Source organism: Poromitra crassiceps, assembly GCF_964638095.1.
Source record: "Poromitra crassiceps genome assembly, chromosome: 7".
Taxonomy (NCBI): domain Eukaryota; kingdom Metazoa; phylum Chordata; class Actinopteri; order Beryciformes; family Melamphaidae; genus Poromitra; species Poromitra crassiceps.
The window spans coordinates 48,528,956-48,538,908 of NC_139628.1; the positions used below are offsets into that span (position 1 = coordinate 48,528,956).

General features: G+C 41.1%; 1 long non-coding RNA gene across 1 annotated transcript; it reads left to right on the forward strand.

Moving 5' to 3' along the window:
• Window positions 1–3,026: 3,026 nt before the first annotated feature.
• LOC310779367 lies at window positions 3,027–6,090 on the forward strand. The gene is made up of 4 exons (XR_014552836.1): window positions 3,027–3,135; window positions 3,232–3,378; window positions 3,678–3,791; window positions 3,918–6,090. It is a non-coding gene; the product is annotated as an uncharacterized lncRNA (long non-coding RNA).
• Window positions 6,091–9,953: the final 3,863 nt, after the last annotated feature.

Genomic DNA, 9,953 nt, shown 5'->3' on the forward strand with positions numbered 1-9,953 from the left:
CACAAAAGAAAAGCAAAAAACATTTTAAATTCTTGGTAAAAACAGCACTTACTACTGTGATAATGCTATGTATATGAGTATGTGCCTTGAGCAGCACTTACTGATAATGCTATGTATATGAGTATGTATGTGTATGTATGTATGTATGTATGTATGTATTTGTATGTATATGTATGTATGTATATGTATATATATATATATATGTATATGTGTATATGTATATGTATGTATATGTATATATATGTGTGTGTCTGTATGTGTATATGTATATATAGAGCATATTGAAGCATGTACATAACTAATATATAATATATATGGTGATGGTAATAGTTATATGTATAATTATATATATAAGATATGGTAATGGTATATATACATAATATGTGATGTACATCGATTTGGAGAAAGGCGTCTGCCAAATGAAATAAAGTAAAGTAAAGTAAAGTAAAGAGGAAATAAGGATAAGAGGAAATATATAAAGCACTAAGCAAAAGGTATGAGAAAAGGCAAAGTGATAATAGCATTATTGAGGATGAGGAAGAAAGGAGAAGAGAAACGATGAAGGGAGGAAAAGAAAAAATTTAATTAAAAATAAAAAAATAAAATTTAATTTTTTTCCTCAACGCCGCAATTTTTGTCAGTTCCCGCAATTTTACCGCAAAAAATCACATAAAATGTCGCAAATTGCTTTGCAAATTTTGAGAAAAGCTGCCGCAAAATCAAGCATTTATGATCGCAATAATCACAAAAAAAACTCCTGGAGGGACTGCTATGTACTGTATGTGGTTTTCAGAGGGCAGGAGAACTGCTGTGAGCTCATCCTCCCGTCTCAAATCAAAACGAGCCTTGATTGGCTGTGGCTGCCCCTGTAAAATAAATAAATAGCCTATAGCCTATGGAAATCTGCACTCACCATCATCAGCATGCATCTGCTTACACTGATCTTTGGGAGTGTGCTTCTCCCCACAGGCAAGTTGTTTTATTGAACTCTTGTTATCTGTTTTCCTTTGAGTATTTTAAAGAATTATGATGTATGATGCTGGCTACTATATCCAGTGACAACCTCAACAGAATGTCTGCTCAGGTTTAGACGATGTCCAAACATCACAATCATGCACAACTTTTTGTGTGTATAAGTTGCTGAAGATTAATTGGCTCCTATACTAATAGGTGGCTGATTCGCCTGATTAAAAGGTCCAATAACTATTATGGGAAATAATTCCAAGAGCAGGGTTCTCGCCTTTTGTACAAGTATGAAGGGGTTTGACACTATAGTAGATACAGTGGGGTACCAGTAGACCAGTTAAAGTGGAGCAGCCTGTTCTGAAACATTCATACTAAAATCCTAAAGAAAGTAATGCACTATATCGTATATAAGCCACGTATTGTCTCAACGTCTGAAATCAACACCGCGGGAGTGCAACATTCAAGTCATTCGCCAGTGCACGTGAGAATTGTTCCAATTGTTGGGTCTAATATAAAGAGCCTGGTCTCCTACCTGCTCTATTTGTAAAGTGCCTTGGGATAAGTCTTGTTATGATTTGGCGCTATATAAATATAAAATTAATTTAATGAATTAATTAAGTTGGGGGCGTCGCACGGTACGGTGAAGGGATGGGATTGCCGGAGGTGTTGGGCCGGGTTCGTGTGTCCGATGTGTTCAGTTTTTGAAGCCTAATAGATCAGTCATTATGTGGGGGAGGAAGCACCTGAACAAATTGATACAAAAGAGTTTTCAATTGATTCTGGTACTATTGGGCATGTTAAATAACATACTAAAAATCTAGGAAAATCTGACTTCAGGAAAGGAGTAATTTTCAAGATGGGAGCTTAAAATGGCTATATCTTAATTACTATTCAATCTAAAGGTGGTTTGGGATTCTATACCTCTAGGTCTTAGGGCTCAAGGTATACAATTGAATCAGTGAAATTACCATCAGTTAATTATTTATTGACAAATCCAAGATGGTGTCTCAAAAGGGGGTCCAATATTCCGCTGAATAGAATATAGACAATATTCTTTTCTATTACAAGTTTTCTGAAATGATATTTTTAATTATGCTAATTTACAGAAGACTAACCCATTAGGCCAGTCAATATATGAAAAAAGACAACATCTAACCTGAACAAATTGATACAAAAGGTTTTACAATCAATTCTGGTACTATTGGGTTAAATAACATATGCCTACAAAAAAATCTGGGAAGTTCTTACTTCAGGAAATGGGTAATTTTCAAAATGCAGGCTGTCGGCAGTTTAAAATGGCTACTGTATATCTCAATTACTATTCAACCATCTTGAAAATGACCCCTTTCCGGATTTGGGAAGAGGGGCCATAGCTAGGGATAGGAAGGTTGCAGAGAGTTGGGGTACGAGGGGCAGGTACTGTAGGGGGAGTGGCTGAGGGCAATGTGTTTGTTAGGGTATGGTTAGGGTTCACGTTAGGGGTAGGACCGTAGGGTAGCACCTTTCTTCCGCCTCCCATTTTCTCCCCAAATTTACTTGGCCAATTCCCTCTGCCGTCCCGGTCATTGCTCCACCCCCTCTGCCGATCTGAGTTGTAGGCTAGCACACGTTTCCTCTGATACATGTGCAGTCGCCAGCTGCTTCATCATCATTCATCACAATTAGCCGTGTTGTTGAGGTACCCCCAAAACATAAGTGCCATAAGGCTGAATGGCCACACGTCTGTGCCGTGGGCTTCAAGGTCTTTGCGCCTGTTTACTTTTTGGATGGGAAGAGTGCCTTTGATATAACCTATTTTTTCTGACAAAATATATTTTAGAATTCAGTTCAGTTCAGTTTATTAAAGAAGGGACAAAGCATATTAATCAACAATACAATTTAAATACACCATGTTTAGCCAAAATGCAAATTTTCACCCATAGTCCCTGGCCAAGAATGCAGAATAAACATTCAACTGCTTTGAATGTAAAGCTAGCATGTGTATTTTAGTGCGGTATTTTGGGTTTATATTACAGTTTTTAACTTGTCTGACTTGTTGGCCTGTTCTCTCAGCCTACACCCTGACATGTCATCACTGCATACCTGGAGCTTCAGGAACATGCACACCAACCCAAGTCAATTGTCCCGCGGGCGACCAATGTGGAGCAGTAAGAGTGGTTTCATATTATGGTATGTAGTGCATGGGTTTTCTTTCTGCAAGTGACATAAGTAAAGACAGGTAAGACATTTGACATCATTTGACAAATGCTATTGTTTGTTGTGCAGCTGGTACACAAATCTCCGATGTCAACGGGAAGACTTGTGCTGCGGCTGCTGGGTGTGTGAGTGGTTCGGCCAACTATGGGATCATCAGAGTCGCATTAAGCACCAAGTGTTGCTCCACTAACCTCTGCAACTCCCAAAATGCTCCTGGTAACTTCACTATATTTACTGTGTTTTAATCATCGTATGCATATCCCATCAATTTGTCAATTAAAATTAATTTACTTGTATTATTCTCAAGACTTTTTATTGTATGTGTGTGTGTGTGTGTGTGTGTGTGTGTGTGTGTGTGTGTGTGTGTGTGTGTGTGTGTGTGTGTGTGTGTGTGTGTGTGTGTGTGTGTGTGTGTGTGTGTGTGTGTGGGAGGGGGTGGCCCTGCTGAATGTCTCAACAAGACTTATCATCTAATGTATGGTAGCACTATAAACAATGTAAGTTTCATCTTACAGCGCTCCCTGTCCCTGCTCCCAATGGTAAAAAGTGCTATGGCTGCAATGCCATGTTGGAATGCGACGACGTTCTAAGCTGTTTGGGGAATGAGGACCACTGCATCACAGCAACAGGTAACAGGCCTGTGACATCACACTCACTCTATGATGTCACATTCCTCAGCTCATATGAATGTTTAGTGATGTAGGCTACATGGAAAAGCATTAAGCCCAGTCACTAACATTGTTTTGGTCTCACAGTGGATCAATCAGGTACGAAGAGGACCGTGAAGGGCTGTGCCTCCAGGAACGTGTGTGTAGCGTCTGTACGGGCAGTGGCAGCCATAGCAACAGAAGTCAGCTGCTGTGAGGGCCACATGTGCAACAGTGCCAGCAGCACCACTGTTAGCCTCCTGATCCTGCTGTCACCAATGCTCTCTCTTACCCTGTTCCATTAACCAGCCTGGCTCTTAGAAACCGGTAGATTCAACGCAGTTCCAGAAGAGGACAGGCTGTGTTTATGTTGTGACCTTGGGGAGATAGAAAATGAAATTAATTTTGTGTTTTACTGCCCTCTGTACGATAATAATAATAAATATAGCCGCAAGCAGCAATGCAGGGGTTCAAGCCTTAAGCAAATTGAACACCTAATAGTCCTTGAGGCAAATTTGTAGAGCACGTTCAGGTGAACATGTGGAAAAAAGTTGCTTGAAAATTGGAGAAACAGCCTGGGAGTTACAAACGGGTGTGAGTACAACCTTTTTCGTGCTAGGCCACGGCCACTTTTTACATCTGCGGCGCCCCCTTTTGGTCAAATCGCGAAATACCATGTCAGAAAAGCCATTCCAGATGAGGCTGAGAAGTTTGCAGCCGATAAGGCAGACAATACATAAAATTGCATACAATTAAAAGACACTAGGTAGACATAAAATATACGTATGTAAAATATTATATGTAAAAGTGTAATAATGAAAAACCAGGAGGAATAAAACAATAAAATCACAATAAGATCAATAAAAAGCAAGTCTAAAATAGTGAGTTTTTAGACGTGACTTAAATGATCTGTGTTTCCATTACAGTTTTTCGCAAAATAATTGCGATATTTCTACAACTTCGACAATGTACAATTGCGACTTGTAGGCGTTTCCATTGAAGTTGAGTTTGAGTGACGGCGCACACACCTGAACGCAATTCCCCGTTGCAGCAGCTGCCACAGTGATTACGCACGGGGATCTGCCCCAAATCCCGTCCCCTGCATGCTCAAATCCAACCAATGGTCAATGCAAATCACCACATGAAGTTACAACGCATATAAACGAGCCTGATTATCAATTCAAAAGAACATGTTGCTGGCTGCGGTGAATGCAGTGAGCGCGAGAGGCAGAGGAAAAAAGGTAGCCTACAACTGCGCGCACACAGAAAGGCAGCCTGTCACCATGGACCAATTTCTGTCATTAAACATGATCTTTTTTCCCCAGCTCCGCTTTTGTACAACACTTGTCTTTCTGCTAGGTAGCGTTGCTTAAAAGTTTTCCACTTGCTGCGGAGGTTTTGCCACGGCTTATCAAACCCTTTCTCCCTCATTTTCCTTTCATTTTCCGCTCCCTTTCCAAAGGAGAATGGGTCACATGACGTGCAAATGCGGAAAATGTGTTTCCATTACAGTTTTGCGATAAACTGCTATATCGACACGTCTGAAAAACCACCTCATGAGAGCGCAAAAACTTTTTGCGATATTTGGGAGGTTTTTCGAAATTTACGTGTTTCCATTACCCACTTTCTATTGCGATATTTAGATTTTGCGCATTTCTGAGGGTAATGGAAACACGTGGTCGCTTCCCTGATCTCCTCTGGGAGGTCATTCCATAACCGGGGAGCCTGAACAGAGAAGGCCCGCTCACCTTTAGTTATAAGTCTGGAAGGAGGAATGGCCAGGAGTGACCTCCCAGAGGATCTCAGGTTGCGGTTTGGCTCGTAGGGGTTCAGGAGATCAGCTATATATTCTGGAGCTAGTCCTCTACAAGCCTTAAAAGTGATCATTAAATTTTTTAAATCAATTCTAAAACGAACTGGGAGCCAATTAAGTGATTTTAAGACCGGTGAGATATGTTCTCTCCTGTTCTGCAGGTAAAAAAAATATATATATATATATATATATATATTATATAATGTATATATATAGTGTCAAATAGAATATAGAATATATATATATATATTTATACTGTATATTGAAAAGTATACAAATAAAGTTCCATCCATCCATCTTCAACAGCTTATCTGGGACATTAGTAACGCTGAGTAATTTTTTTTCTTTTTTGGCCTTATTAATTTATGGATGATGTGCATGATCATATTTCTTGGTTTGAGTTCAAAGCAGAGCGAGCTACAGCATTTTGAACTAACTAGGCGGTGAGTTGGTTTCAGGCTTAAAGGGAATGACAGTAATCGAGTTTCTCCAGGTCTGTGGCTGAAATCAAAGACTTGGCGATATTTCCCAAATGATTAAAAAAACAAAACATGACTGAAGTGTTTTTTTTTATAGTCATACACATTCTGTCATTGTGGTACTTATGGGTGGTATTAAAGTGTCCAGTTTCATGATGCGTTATCTGCAGTTGACAGAGTGAATTGGCTGTAAATATGTCTGTCTGGGGGGTGGGGCAGATGTGAGTAATGCTCAGATCAGGACTGAGTCCGTTGTCATGGCGATGGTGTGCTATAGAAGCTTTGTGGCTGCACCTTTGACCAATATGCTAAGTCCAAAGTTCAGCTTTACTGGTCCAATGCTTGTCAGTCTGCTTTCAATCAGACTAAAAGTTAAGTTACCCGACCCCGGATAAGTAAGTTAAGTTGGCGACCAGTGATGTCATTTGTGCACAAATGACATCACTGGCCCACAAATTGACTCAAATTAACTCACTGGGATATAAAATCAGCAATGAATGGGCTTCATTCATTGTAGCAGTGTCAGAATCAGAATCAGCTTTTAGACATACAAGGAATTTGACTGAGGTGTACGTTGTGTACTGGGGGGTACGGTGGCGCAGTTGGTAGCGCTGTCGCCTCACAGCTAGAAGGCCCTGAGTTCGATTCTCGCCTGGGACGCTGTGGCTGCTGGGGTTGTATTCCCCCCCATATCCTCAGTGCCCACTGCCCAGGTGGGTTATCTCGTCGAAAGGGCCTTTCTGTGTGGAGTTTGCATGTTCTCCCCGTGCTCCCCAGGGGGTTCCTCCGTACTGTACATAACCCTCCCACTAAAAACATGCAAAAGATCGTCATCCGACCAGTGACGACAACATCCGAAGTTGGTCCCCGGGCGCTGGAAAGAAAAAAATCGACCACTGCTCCTGGCCTGCCCCCCGGAGGAAAGGACAAGCCTGGATGGGTTAAATGCAGAGGACAAATTTCACCGGCCACCGTCAGCATGAGTGTGTGTTTGTGGCCGCATGCATGTGTTGGGTGTGTTCGTGTGACAATAAAAGACGGGCGTGTCCATTTACTAACTCTTAACTGTTGCTCTCAATGTACAGTACTTATACAGCTGAACATGAACAAACAAGGACATCAATCAAAGTAGGCCTACATAAATCAAGCTAATTGCTATTTAATCAGTGGCAAGTTAATCATTTACAGTTAAATAGGTTTGTGTTTCTCAGTGAGGAGGGGTGTGATCCTGAGACCACTCCTCAGCAGAACTGTGCTGTATTAAAGCTGTACCTGTCCAAACTATGAGCCACTTGGACTGCACTCACCATCCTCAGCATGCATCTGCTTACACTGATCTTTGGGAGTGTGCTTCTCCCCACAGGCAAGTTGTTGCTTTTATTGAACTCTTGTTATCTGTCTTCCTTTGAGTATTTTAAAGTATTATGATGTATGATGCTGGCTACTATATCCAGTGACAACCTCAACAGAATGTCTGCTCAGGTTTAGACAATGTCTAAATGTCACAATCATGCACCACTTTGTGTGTATAAGTTCAGTAAATGTTCAGTTTGTTGTGTGGCTCTATGAACAGCATGGTGGCTACTGCCACTGAAGATTAATTGGCTCCTACTAATAGATGGCCGATTTGCCCGATTAAAAGGTCCAATAACTATTAGGCCTATGGAAAGATTATTCCAAGAGCAGGGTTCTCGCCTTTTGTACAAGTATGAAGGGTTTTGTATATTAGATATAGTGGGGTACCAGTAGACCAGTTGAAGTGGAGCAGCCTGTTCTGAAACATTCATACTAAAATCCTAAAGAAAGTAATGCACTATATCGCATATAAGCCACGTATTGTCTCAACGTCCGAAATCGACACCGCGGGAGTGCAACATTCGCCAGTGCATGTGAGAATTGTTTCAATTGTTGGGTCTAAAATAAAGAGCCTGGTCTCCTACCTGCTCTATTTGTAAAGTGCTGGGATACGTCTTGTTATGATTTGCCGCTATATAAATATAAAATTAATTTAATTAATTAAGTAAGTAAGTAAATTGGGGTAGGGTGAAGAATTGGATTGGCGGAGGTGTTGGGCCGGGTTCGTGTGTCCGATGTGTTCAGTTTTTGAAGCCTATTAGATCAGTCATTATGTGGGGGAGGAAGCACCTGAACAAATTGATACAAAAGGGTTTTCAATTGATTCTGGTACTATTGGGCATGTTAAATAACATACTAAAAATCTAGGAAAATCTGACTTCAGGAAAGGAGTCATTTTCAAGATGGGAGCTTAAAATGGCTATATCTTAATAACTATTCAATCTAAAGGTGGTTTTGGTGTCTATACCTCTAGGTCTTAGGGCTCAAGGTACACAATTGAATCAGTGAAATGACCATCAGGAAATTATTTATTGACAAATCCAAGATGGTGTCTCAAAAGGGGGTCCAAATTAACATTCCGGTGAATAGAATATAGACAATATTCTTTTCTATTACAAGTTTTCTGAAATATTTTTAATTATGCTAATTTACAGAAAACTAACCCATTAGGCCAGTCAGTATATGAAAAAAGACAGCATCAGTGTCCGATGTGTTCAGTTTTTGAAGCCTATTAGATCAGTCATTATGTGGGGGAGGAAGCACCTGAACAAATTGATACAAAAGGTTTTACAATCAATTCTGGTACTATTGGGCATGTTAAATAACATAGGCCTACAAAAAAAATCTGGGAAGTTTTTACTTCAGGAAATGGGTAATTTTCAAAATGCGGGCTGGCGCGAGTTTAAAATGGCTATATCTCAATTACTATTCAACCATCTTGAAAATGACCCCTTTCCGGACTTGGCAAGAGGGGCCATAGCTAGGGATAGGAAGGTCGCAGAGAGTCGGGTTACGAGGGGCAGGTAGGCCTACTGTAGGGAGAGTGGCTGAGGGCAATGTGTTTGTTAGGGTATGGTTAGGGTTCACGTTAGGGGTAGGACCGTAGGGTAGCACCTTTCTTCCGCCTCCCATTTTCTCCCCAATTTTACTTGGCCAATTCCCTCTGCCATCCCGGTCATTGCTCCACCCCCTCTGCCGATCTGGGGAGAGTTGTAGGCTAGCACACGTTTCCTCTGCCGTGTTGTTGAGGTACCCCCAAAACATGACCTAAAGTGCCATAAGGCTGAATGGCCACACGTCTGCACCGTGGGCTTCAAGGTCTTTGCGCCTGTTTACGTTTTGGATGGGAAGAGTGCCTTTTTACCTATTTTTTCTGCCAAAATATATTTTAGAATTCAGTTCAGTTGAGTTTATTAAAGAAGGGACAAAGCATATTAATCAACAATACAATTTAAATACACCAGGTTTAGCCAAAATGCTAATTTTCACCCATAGTCCCTGGCCAAGAATGCAGAATAAACATTCAACTGCTTTGAATGTAAAGCTAGCATGTGTATTTTAGTGGGGTATTTTGGGTTTATATTACAGTTTTTAACTTGTCTGACTTGTTGGCCTGTTCTCTCAGCCTACACCCTGACATGTCATCACTGCATACCTGGAGCTTCAGGAACATGCACACCAACCCAAGTCAATTGTCCCGCGGGCGACCAATGTGGAGCAGTAAGAGTGGTTTCATATTATGGTATGTAGTGCATGGGTTTTCTTTCTGCAAGTGACATAAGTAAAGACAGGTAAGACATTTGACATCATTTGACAAATGCTATTGTTTGTTGTGCAGCTGGTACACAAATCTCCGATGTCAACGGGAAGACTTGTGCTGCGGCTGCTGGGTGTGTGAGTGGTTCGGCCAACTATGGGATCTCCAGAGCCGTAATAAGCACCAAGTGTTGCTCCACTAACCTCTGCAACTCCCAAGATGCTCCTGGTAACTTCACT